The sequence below is a fragment of the Lactuca serriola genome, chromosome 5 (assembly GCF_051521515.1).
Source record: "Lactuca serriola cultivar US96UC23 chromosome 5, Lser_US96UC23_V15, whole genome shotgun sequence".
Classification (NCBI taxonomy): Eukaryota; Viridiplantae; Streptophyta; class Magnoliopsida; order Asterales; family Asteraceae; genus Lactuca; species Lactuca serriola.
Window position 1 is genome coordinate 341,561,027 of NC_136412.1, and position 13,594 is coordinate 341,574,620.

Below are 13,594 nucleotides of genomic sequence, written 5' to 3' on the forward strand. Positions count from 1 at the left end.
AACTTAAAACTTATATTTATACATTTAGATCTAGAGGTTGGTTTTACACAATATTCACAATTTAGATTTTATATAATATATTTAAAATTAGAGAAAATCATGTATGTGTATATTGATTCTTTCTTCTCATATTTCGGAAGCAAAAATGAAATTCATGCAAAATTCACCGCCTAATACAGTCAATTCACAGCTTAATACAATCACTTCACAGTTTAATATACAAAATTCACAGCTTAATACTATAATTCACAGTTTAATACACAAAAATTATATATGTATAGTCATATTATTTAAAATAAAACTAACGTTTATATGTCCATATCTGGAGGCTTTTTGTCTATTAAATTGTGAATTTATTAAACTAAGTTGTAAATAAATTTACAGGTTAATACAACAAATTCAAAGTTTAATACAGTACATTCACAACTTATTTACAAGTATAATATCATATTTCAATGTATTAAACAACTCATTCACAGTCTAATAGGTACATAAGTTATCTTATATTTCAGAAGCAAACATCAAAAGAAAGACATATATATATGAATTATAAAGGAGGATAACTTATCTGATATTAACGAAGAAGATGAGTGATAAATAGAACATGTCCTTACTCTACTACCACCACCAACATCAACATCGCCAACTACCATACGCTGTCATCAATCATCGTAACCACCAACCACCGATGCCAATACCGCCACCATCATTCTCTCAAAAATCACTCTCTGGATAAAAAATCATAATTACATTTTAATATAATATTTTAGACACTGATTCATAGCTTAATACAATAAATTCATAGCTAATATACAAAAATTATGTGAAAATTATGTATTCACAGCCATATTCTAAACTTAAAACTTATATTGAAAAATTTTCTTTCACAATTTAATAAAACAGATTAGGACTCCCATTCACAGCTTAAAAACATGTTTGATTTTGTTGTAACATTTCATTAACCACCTTGTGTGCACCATACAAATTCACTGTTTAATAGAGCATTTCAACACTCTTATTCACATTTTAATAAAACAGTTAAGGAATCTCATTCATAGTATTCACAGCTTAAAAATGAACATGACTTTGTTGAAACATTTCATCAAACACCTTGTATGCACCACACACATTAGATCTATAAGCACCATACAAATTAGATTTGATGTAGATGCGGTGTGAAGGAGGATAGCGGAGGTTTTCGCTGGTTGTGGCAGTCATCGGCATCAGATCTAACGGTGGGAGATGGAGGACACAACATATACAAAGCAAATAAAGAGGTGGCCACAGATCTTGAGGCGGAAAAGAGTTTTGTCAAAATAGAGGTTGAAATCTTTATGGTGCTCCAATAGATATGGACATTAGAGACATGTAGATGAAATAGATTTGTACGTTGGTGTAGAGTGATGACGTAGTTGTTCATGGTGGAGCTGGAGTTTCAGTCGGAGAAGTCATCAACAACTAGTGAAAACTCATCAGAAGGAAATGACGACGGTGGTAGGTAGTAGATGTAACGTCCAACTTCAGATACGAGAGACTGGAGTCGATGGTGGTGAGGTTGGTCAACGGTCTGAGGCAGTGATAGTGTCTCCAAATTTGGATTTGATGGTGACAGGGTGATGATGGCTTTCATGTTTGACAGAGGTGTTAATAAACTCATATTCACTTAGATTTTGACAGGTCTAGACAAGAAATGTCACCGAAGATAATAAAAATCCGTCTGAATCATTCAGATCTAACCAAATATGAGTACGAAGTACAAAAATAAAGTCATCAACGACTAGTGTAAACTCATCAGAGAGAGACGACAACGGTGATAGGTCAAAGATGTAACGTCCGACTTCGGATCTAAGAGACTGGTCGATAGTGGTGAGTTTGGTTGGTGGTCAAAGGCGGCTCTACTATCGCCAGATCTAGATTTGAAGGCAAAATGATGACGACTTTCGCCTTTGAAGGAGGTGTTAAAAAAAACTCATAATCACTCAGATCTGGACTAGAAATGCAACCGGCAACAAAAAAAATCAGTTAGAATCTCTCTGATCTAAGTGAAATCACGAAGCTGTCAACGGACCACCGGAGAGGATGACTCTACCTAGATCTAGAGGTGGTAGAGAGTTGCAATGGTGGAAGGAGACGACAATGGTTGGTAGCGGCACCGGAGGTTGGTTGTGGTGGCGGTATGAACTAGTAGGAGAAGGAGAGAAGGAGATGTTTTGTTTTTAGAGAATGATGAAATAATTGATTATTAGATCTCAGATCTAAATGGTCCTTATTTTTAATCTAGTTATAAGCATTTTGACAAAAAAAAAGTACTCTTAATGAAAATGGTTCTTCATTTTAGGGGTACACACACACGCACACATACACACACACACACACACACACATATATATATATATATATATATATAGGGGTGAGATCGGTTGAGAACTCATAATTTCCTGAGAACCCGATAACTAAAAGTGGAGCGTTAGATCAAAACTAATTCATTAAAGGCATGATCGTAATCTTACCGATCTCATTTAATGTTTATTTTTTGTGTTATGGACACAATTAGCATAATAAATCAAATTTCGGATTTTTTTTAAAAATAATTTTTGACTTTTTCTAAGAAATGGAGATTTTTTTATTTTTTTTTTCAGAAAACGTGATTTTTTTAAAAAAATAATTTTTTAAAAAAACTTTATTTTTTAAAAAAACTGCTTTTTTAAAAAAAAAACTGCAACTTTTTCAAGAAAAATTCCAATTTTTTTTTTAAAAACTACATTTTTTGAAAAAGTAAATTTTTAAATATCAGTAAATTTAAAAAAATGGCCTAAAATATTTAAAAAGAAACCCCTAATTTCTTTTAACAAAAAAAACTCAACGTTTAGGTGCGGTGTATATATGCATATTTTTTCGAATGCGTATATGCATATTTCTTATACTATAATATTTATAAGTAAATCATAAAAAATCTTATTTTTATTAATCAATCTATAAACATAATAGTACAAGTATTTTTTTCGATACAAAATAAAATATATAAAATAAAAAAGCTACAAAGATTCACAGTGTTATCATTTCTTCATATGAAGATTTCCATATTTTCTTCAATTTATCACTTTTTGCATCTTCAAAATTTTCCAAAAATTCTTTCAAATCCACAATAAAAAAAATGATTAATGCAAGAACACTCACAAAAATAAATATGTGTATATCATGTGATATTCACATCCGATTATATAATGTGATATTCACATGTGATTGTATCTTTTACAATTCAAATGTGAAATTCACAATAAAATAAAAACAAAGAACACTCACACAAAATGCATGTGTGCATATAGACGTAATTCATATGTGATTCACTCAAGAATTACATATGAATTACATGTGATTCATATGTGAATTACATGTGATTTATATGTGAATCACATGCAATTTATATGTGAATCACATGTGATTTATATGTGAATCACATGTAATTCATATTTGATTCACTTGTGAATTACATGTGATTCATATATAAATCACATGTGATTTATATGTGAATCACATGTAATTCATATTGTATATGTGATTCACTTGTGAATTACATGTGAATCATGTGTGAATTACATGTTATTTATATGTGAATCACATGTGATTTATATTTGAATCACATGTATTTCATATGTGATTCATATGTGAATCACATGTGATTTATATGTGAATCACATGTATTTATATGTGAATCACATGTGATTCATATGTGATTCGTTTGTGAATTACATGTTATTCATATCTGAATTACATGTGATTTATATGTGAATTACATGTGATTTATATGTGAATCACATATATTTCATATATGATTCACTTGTGAATTACATGTGATTTATATGTGAATCACATGTGATTTATATGTGTCTACCTTTGGCCCCCAAGTAAAGCTGATTTTGTAATTTTGGTACCAAAAATAAAGTCTTAGTATTTCGAATTAGGTACCATATTTGCAAAAACTAGCTATGTTCAGGGAGCAAATGTGTAACTTTATTTAATGGAAATGAATTTACCTGCTAAAAGAGTTCGGTTATCAAAAGAGTGTGACTCAACAATTTCCTAGTTTTCATAATCCAAAAAATAACAACATAAACCTGCAATATATTAAAAAAATGTGGTTATAACTTATAATTACAAATAAACTTAAAGCAATTTCTAAACACCAATAATAATAATAATAATAATAATAATAATAATAATAATTAGAAAATCTTCAAGGTATCATTAGATAACTTGTCAATTGGTCCCACTTCTTTAACCAACTTTCAGAATATATAATGAATTAAACGAAACTTGTTTTGATAATAAAACGTCTATAGACCTTCTATCAAATGCACAACTTTTTGAATTCCACCTTACTATGCATATAAACTCTTAAAACATGTGTATGACATCATTTGAAAAAAATTTAGAACATTCATATTTCATACATCCCTTTTTCACTCAAAATACAAACTAGGCATAAAAATTTCAGTTTTCAAGCTGAATGTAGAAATCTTATTTTGTCCCAATACCAGATTCCTTCCTTGTTTTAAATTTCTTATCACTTTAACAAATCCATAATCATTTTTGTTTTCAATTTTAAAACTTTAAGGATTTGCAAAGTTCACCATTTAAAGTTGAGTTTTTATCAATTTTCTGTCAAGCGATCAAACTTTGCAAATTCACTCGCTTTTGATACTCAAGCCTTATTACATGTTTGTTACTTACAGAAACTTGCTTCCAAATTTCGTTATCTTTCATAGTTTAAAAGATTTTCTGTGAAACCTACTTCTTACAATTTCATGTATTTTTTTAACAAAACATCTAGACATGTTTTATAAACACAGATAGTAAGTTTATACATAAAAATTCCCCACAAATCCCATAAACCTTGTTTTCAACTAAAACCTAAAAAGAAAGAATATTATTTATTAATTATTACAATTAGTTGTGAAATTTAAACAAAATAATGAGAGTTATCTGTTAGTTTATTATGCTTACCTTTCTAATATCAACAGGAAACACTGACGTGTCTATCATTTATGTATGTCTGAAATCGCTTCTTTAATTCTTCATGAGTTTCTTTGTGGCCAAAAGTGGCTAAGCCCATGAAAACTTGTTCTCTTAACATTGTGTTCAAATGGCTTTCTCAAGATACAGGTTTCTAGCCTTAATTTCCTGAACAAAAGGCATTGTAACTCCAAACTTCAAACACGTTTAAGCAAAGAAAAATAGAAAATTCTACATTGACTTCATGGTTCTGAATTATTAGTGAACATGCTTACTCTGCAGCTGATATGATGAGATCAACAAAGAACTGGTTAAGATGACTCCATGGATCATAAATAGCATCATTTAATATCTTTGCAACATTATAACAAACCTATAACATAAACAGTAAAATAAAATAGTCAGAGTCACCTTTTTATTCATCATTTGAAAGGTTAGCAAAAAAATCCAGATTTTTACACTGATAAGTCTTAATAACACAATATAATCAAGATCATCTCTATATAGATCCATCAATGAAATAAGAGATAATATTGACTCTTCACCAGCCTCACAAAGAGCATAAGTATCATCAGCAAAGGATGAATATAAAACAGTTAAATACAATAAAATTTTCGGCTAATTTTGACCCAATAAAATATACTTAAATTCTTGAAGAGTGCTAAGTTTGGCATACAGAGTGATGATAAAGGAATAACATGGCTTTTTCAAATGTTAAACATCATCAACAAAGGATGAATATAAAACAGAGCATACAGATACAATAAGTAAGTTAAGATGTATACAGGAGTACGATACTACAAATAAATATGTAAAATGACCAATCAAGATGTACACAAAAGAAAAATAGATAAATAAAATACAGCGAGTTGAGAAGGAAATCACATAATAAGATTAAATAATCTCGTCATGAAACACTGATTCTTTATATCAATGCAGAAAAAGTTAAAGCACACCTAGTAATATGCTGCTAATGCAAGCATCTTAAAAGTATTGGCAATAAGATCTTCATTCAAAGGTGATTGCCCACTGATAATCAGAAGGATAGACTTCCTGAAATCTGCAATCTAATAGCAAGTTTATAAGGAAAGGAAAGTACCTGACAACGAGCAACAACATCGAAGTGAATTGATTCGACTCGATATTTTCCCATTCATTTCTTCTAGGGTTACTATTGGAGAAGCTGAACATGAAATTGAAGCATTTCTCCGGTGGTACGAGGGGTGGTGAAGAAAGATGTTAGGAAGGTGGGTGTTGGTGCAACTCCGACCGCTTTCGTTGAGAGATTTGAACGCGTTCCTGACCACCACTATCTTGTGCCTTTGTCTCGTGTTCGTAACCACCACCATCTTCTACTTCTCCTGACTCACTCTTCTGTTGCGACGACAGTTGTTCCTCAGGCGGCGATGGTCTAGGCGACGATGGACGAGCTGAAGTATCAATTGTCGGAGGTGGAATGAAGGGTAGAGAGAGGTAGGATGAAGAGAACGAGAGAGCGTAGAGGTTAACGTGATTCATTCGATAAGTAGGTATGAATTTTGTTATCCTAAAATGCCCCTGATCCATTTTAAAAACATGCCCTCGTCCCTTTTTTTACTAGGTATTTACAAAAATGCCACAAATAATCTTGACATTCTATTTTTTTGATCTAACGGCCCTTGTTTTGTTCTCGGGTTCTCGGAAAACTATAGGTTCTTAAATGATCATTCATCTTTCTCTCTTTCTCTCTCTCTCTCTCTCTCTCTCTCTCTCTCTCCATATATATATATATATATATATATATATATATATATATATATATATATATATATATATATATGGTGAGGTTCAAAGAGAACCATAATTAACAAAGAACCAATCGTGAGCGTCGGAAATCATAATGATCAATGGCCAAGGAATTGGATGTACGTTTTTATATTGGACGCACACACACCGGATTATACCAAAAAATTCACCTCTTTATCAAAAACCCACCTCTTTTTTTCATTTAAATTTTTTTTAGGCCACATTTTTTATAAAAAAAACCAATATATAACGAACTTTTTTTTGAAAAAAAAAACTCATTTCATTTTGTTAGTTTTTTCAATATTTAATTTGATTTTTATAAAAAAACTAATTGTACCAAAAATATTAATTTTTTGTACTCTATTAATAAACATCAACACCGACAAAAAAAAAAAAAAAAAAAAAAAAAACTCGAACAGTGTAGATTCATACTGTGAATCTAAACTGTAAATATTTCAATTTTCAACATTCACAATGTGAAAAAGCTCGATCAGTTCAGATTCACATTGTGAATCTGACTTACTATTATACACACTATGTATTTGAGAAAGTTCAAAAAAAAAAGAGATAAAAGAAAAAAAACGTCGATCAGTGTAGATTCACACTGTCAATCTAAACTGTAAATATTTCAAATTTTAACATTCACACTGTGAAAAAGCTCGATCAGTTCAGATTCATACTGTGAATCTGACTTACTATTATGCACACTTTGAATCTGAGAAGGTTCACAATGTGAATCTGAACAAGTTCACAATATAAATCTGAACAGGTTCACAATGTGAATCTGAACTGAAAGATAGTTTTTTTACCCGAATATGAATCTATGTTTAAAAATTATAAAAAACATGAATTTTGATATATTTATTATTTTTTTCAATAAAAAATAGACCTTAACTTTTCAGCAAAGAAAATGAAGTGTGTTTTTTTCGAAAAAAAAAAGTTTGTTTTTTTTATATATCATCATTGATATCTTTGGAAAAATGACGAAAAATCGTGAACAACGGTATACTCGGTTTTTGTTTTCGATAAAAAAACATGGCGTAAAAAATTTTTAAACGGAAAAAAAGGAAGTGAGTTTTGATATAATCCGGTGCATGTGCGTCCATTGTAAAAGTCTACAACCATTCCTTTTGTCGTTTATCGCTTTAAATTTCGACTTTTTGAAGTTGTTCCTTGATTCCTTGATTAATAATAGCTCTATATTGAACTTTTCTATTTCTCTCTCTCTCTCTCTCTCTCTCTCTATATATATATATATATATATATATATATATATATATATATATATATATATATATATACATACATACAGAGAGAGAGAGAGAGAGAAACATCATAAATGGTTTATGTGGTTTCCAAAAATCTGAAGTTTAGTCCTCATGGTTTAAAAACATCATAGATGGTACCTGTGTTTTCAAAACTTTTGACGATTAGTCCATATTGCTAACTTCGTTAAGTTTTGTCTGTTAACTGAAAGGGATTTTCATCATTTCACTACCACATGGAGCATTTATGATGTTTTCATTTATTATTTTTTTTAAGAAAAAATGAAATAGTATGCAAAAGGTCTCTCTCTCTCTCTCTCTTGGTTTAATTCTAAATAAACCATACCCACTGCTGCATATGGAGGCGTTCAATCCTCATTCACATCCACATAAAAGGATGATGCGGCCAAGAGATCACCTGGAAACAATTTTGGTTTAGTGATCCTCTGATTTCAGTAATTTTACATACTCACCACACATCAGATGGTGATGTTGATCCATTCTTTAAGTGGTTCCACTGCCCCAACCCCACCATCATACCGGTGACTACCACCTGCTTCCGCCAACACCACCACCCTAGATGTTGCTCTTCATCCTTCTGCATTTAACCACCCACAGTCGAAAGTCTGCTCAATCACTGGAAACCATCGACGGAAATCTAAAGGCGTAGAAAACAGTGACGGTGACGGTTTAGTGATAAACGAGAAATCAAGAACTCGGTTACATTGGCACCAGTTTTACTTGCAAGTACCTCTCTTTCCTTCTATTAAGAACACGTGGATTGTACCCTCTCAAGAACTCTAACCAAAAGTCGGTTTCAATTCCCGGTTCCTATATAACGTCTTGCACCTAAGCTTAGTTGCTATGTGGTGCTATCTGTTTTTAGATTATTAGCTTTATGTGTATATTTTCATTTTCTTTGATAATACATTTGTGTGTATTGAGTTCAGCTCCAATTTGGATTTTAATTAGAAGTAAAAGCAAAGATTTCATGGTGATCTTCTTAAGTTGCACACCAATTGTTTATGGAAATGCCCCAATGACATCGATTTGTTCACATCAATTTGTCCAAGCCCCAAGCCGGTTGTTTCTTGTTTCACAGCTTCAAAATAACGAAGATGATGATCAGATGAAGATGAACATGGTAGATAGAGAGATGTTAAGTTTGTGTACGTGTTTTTGAGATAGTGAGATATGAAATTAGAGTTGGATTTCATTTTCTTTGACAGATTTGCTTCACCACTTGACGTATTCGGGGATCTTGATGATTTTCAACTATGTGAAATTAAAAATAACGAATCCAATGAATTACCAGATTAGGATTTTGACAAGTTGAATCATGATGAACTTGCTTGGATAAAACCGAGAGATAGATAGAGAGAGAGAGAGAGAGAGAGGGAGAGAGAGACCATTTGCATATTATTTCATTTTTTTTCTTTTTTAAAAAAATAAGTGAAAACATCATAAATGTTCCCTGTGGTAGCGAAATGACGAAAATGACCTTCAATTAACGGACAAAACTTAATAGAGTTAGCAATAAGGACCAACCGTCAAAAGTTTTGAAAGCGCATGGACCATCTATGATGTTTTTAAACCACGAGGATTAAAATTCAGATTTTAGGAAACCACATGGACCATTTATGATGTTTTTTCATACATATATATATATATATATATATATATATATATATATATATATATATATATGTATGTATATATATATATATATATATATATATATATACATATCGAAAAGTTCAATAGAGAACAATTATTAATCAAGGAACCAATGAACCAATCCAAAGCATCGGAATTTAAAACGATCAACTGCAAAAGGAAGGGTTGTAAACTTTTAAAATGGACGCTCATGTACCGGATTATAAAAAAATTCACTTCCTTTTTTCATTTAAAATTTTTTTAGGCCAAGTTTTTTATCGGAAAAAAAAAACGAATATATCTTCGTTCACGATTTTTCGTTATCTTTCCATAAAGATCCATGATGATTTATAAAAAACGAATTTTTTTTCGAAAAAAAAAACCCACTTAATTTTCTTAGTTTTTTCAATATTTAAGTTTATTTTTATAAAAAAAAAAACTAATTATACCAAAAATATTAATTTTGTGTACTTTATTAAATATTAATAAACATCAACACAGATTTAAAATTAAAAAAAAAAAAAAAACAAAAAAAAAACTTCGAACAGTGTAGATTCACACTGTTAATCTAAACTGTAAATATTTTAATTTTTAACATTCACAATATGAAAAATCTCGAACGATTCAGATTCACATTGAGAATCTGAATTACTATTATGCATACTATGAATCTGAGAAGGTTCACAAAAAAAAAAAAAAAAAAAAAAAAAAAAAAAAAAAACCTCGATCAGTGTAGATTCACACTGTGAATCTAAACTGTAAATATTTCAAATTTTAACATTCACAATGTGAAAAAGCTCGTATCAGTTCAAATTCATACTGTGAATCTGACTTATTATTAGACACACTGTGAATCTGAGGAGGTTCACAATGTGAATCTGAATAGGTTTACAATATGAATCTGAACTAGTTTATAATGTAAATCTGAACTGAAATATCGTTTTTTTTAAACATGAATATGAATCTATGTTTAAAAAAATACAAAAATATGAATTTTGATATATTTATTAATTTCTTCTATAAAAAAATAGACCTTAACTTTTTTCATCAAAGAAAATAAAGTGGGTTTTTTTCGAAAAAAAAAAGTTCATTTTTTATATATCATGATGGATCTCTATGGAAAAAAAGACGAAAAATCGGAAACAACGGTATATTCGGTTTTTTTTCGATAAAAAATATTGCCTAAAAAATTTTAAACGAAAAAAAGTGGTGGCTTTTGTAAAGGGTATATTTTTTTGGTATAATTCGGTGTGTGCGTCCAATGTGAAAGTGTATATTTATTTCCTTGGCCGTTGATCGTTATGATTTCCGACGCTCACAATTGGTTCCTTAGTTAATTATGGTTCTCTATTGAACCTCACTATATATATATATATATATATATATATATATATATATATATATATATATATATATATATATATATATATATAGGTTTTCTAATAAATTCGCTGAAAAAAAGATATAGATTTAGGTTTTATGGAAAACAAAAAACACTAAAAATCATAAAAACGCATAAAAAATACTTAGAGATCACAAAAAAAAAATTTGAATTTTTTATGAAAAAAATCGCATGCTTTTAAATAAATTCGCTAAAAAAAATTTTTTTTTTCAGAGAATTTATTAAAAAACCTGCAATATTTTTATAAAAAAAATTTATAAAAAGTTTTGTAATCTCTAAATATTTTTTTATATATTTTAATGATTTTTAAGGTTTTTTTGTTTTTCAAATAACCCTTGCCTATATATATATATATATATATATATATATATATATATATATATATATATATATATATATATATATATATATATATATATATATAGGAAAAAGTTCAATAGAGAACCATTATTATTCAAGGAACCAATCCAAAGCGTCGGAATTTAAAGCGATCATCGGCAAAAGTAAAGGTTGTAAATTTTTATAATGGACACACATGTACCGGATTATGACAAAACTCACTTCCTTTTTTTCATTTAAAAATTTTTTAGGCCAAGTTTTTTATCGAAAAAAAATCCGAATATACCGTTCACGATTTTTCGTCCTCTTTCCATAGAGAACCATGATGATATATAAAAAACGAACATTTTTTTTTGAAAAAAACCCGTTTAATTTTCTTATTTTTTTTTCCATATTTAAGCTTTTTTTTATAAAAAAAAAACTAATTATACCAAAAATATTAATTTTTTGTACTTTATTAATAAACATCAACACCGACTAAAAAAAAACCTCGAACAGTGTAGATTCACACTGTAAATTTAAACTGTAAATATTTCGATTTTTAACATTCACAATATGAAAAATCTCGAACAATTCAAATTCACATTGTGAATCTGAATTATTATTATGCACACTGTGAATCTGAGAAGGTTCACAAAAAAATAAATAAAAAAAAACCTCGATCAATGTAGATTCCCATTGTGAATCTAAGCTGTAAATATTTCAAATTTTAACATTCACAAAGTGAAAAAGCTCCGATCAGTTCAGATTCACACTGTGAATCTGATAAGGTTCACAATGTGAATCTGAACAGGTTTATAATATGAATCTGAACAAGTTCACAATATGAATCTGAACTGAAATATCGTTTTTTTTAACATGAATATGAATCTATGTTTAAAAAGTACAAAAAATATGAATTTTGATATATTTATTAATTTTTTTTCTATAAAAAATAGACATTAACTTTTTTCATTAAAGAAAATGAAGTGGGGTTTTTTTTTTAAAAAAAAAGTTCGTTTTTTATATATTATCATGGATCTCTATGGAAAGAGGACGAAAAATCGTGAACGGTATATTCGTTTGTTTTTTTTTTTTTTTTTGATAAAAAACATGACCTAAAAAAAATTTTAAACGAAAAAAAGTGGTGGGTTTTTTTTGTAAATGGTGGATTTTTTGGTATAATCCGGTGTGTGCGTCCAATGTAAAAGTGTACATTTATTTCCTTGGCTGTTGATCGTTATCATTTCCGATGCTCACGATTGTTTCCTTGGTTTCTTGGTTAATTATGGTTTTCTATTATATATATATATATATATATATATATATATATATATATATATATATATATATATATATATATATATATATAAAACATGTGGAACAGTGTATTTTCACGTGATCAAGATATCATATACTTTCCAAAGATCCAGGTTTGGTTTCTAAGCAAACCAATACAACAACCCTATCTCAATGGACCCGTTATGTTTATTGTAAATTTATATATATTTAATAGTAATAACGTATTTTTATTTAAGAATGTTTGGTGCTGTTTATTTAAAGCAATATACGATAATAAAATAGAGTCTAAAAAAACTGAAATAACTATATGTCACGAAAATATAATCTAATGACAAGTCGTTTTAAGTTTAAGAAATTATGTTTAAACATATAAAATATCAGTAAAATGATATGGATAAAAAGTAAATTGCAATGGGTATTTTTGCCCTAATGATGGAAAAAGAAAACTAGGTTGCAAACTTCAATGGGTTTTTAAGGGCAAAACATTATAAATTGGTAATTGGTTTTCGCCTCTAATAAATTTGTTTAAATAAGTTACAATGGTTAATCTAAAAAAATTATAATAAAATATATTATCGAAAACAGATTATTTTAGTTAACAAACAGTTTTAATAAACAGTTTTTATTTTAATCCATCCAAAATACTCAAAACAAAGTCTCTTTCACTACATAATTAGAAAATTAATCTTTCAAATACCACATTAGACAACTGGGAAATTAACCCTTCAAGTACTTCTTCAACTGACAATAGGGAAATTAATCAACTGACAATAGTAAGACTAGAAAGTTAATCCTTCAAATACATAATGGACAACGAAAAAATTAGACAAAATTGCAGATTTGGTTCATGTGG

The 13,594-nt window shown here is 29.0% G+C and overlaps 1 long non-coding RNA gene across 1 annotated transcript; it reads right to left on the reverse strand.

The window, feature by feature from the left end:
- Positions 1-482: 482 nt before the first annotated feature.
- Positions 483-6,492, reverse strand: LOC145052049 (uncharacterized). The gene is made up of 5 exons (XR_013683950.1): positions 6,113-6,492; positions 5,289-5,386; positions 5,005-5,181; positions 4,035-4,115; positions 483-728 (listed from the first exon to the last, which is right to left on the reverse strand). It is a non-coding gene; the product is annotated as an uncharacterized LOC145052049 (long non-coding RNA).
- Between the last annotated feature and the right edge of the window lie 7,102 nt (positions 6,493-13,594).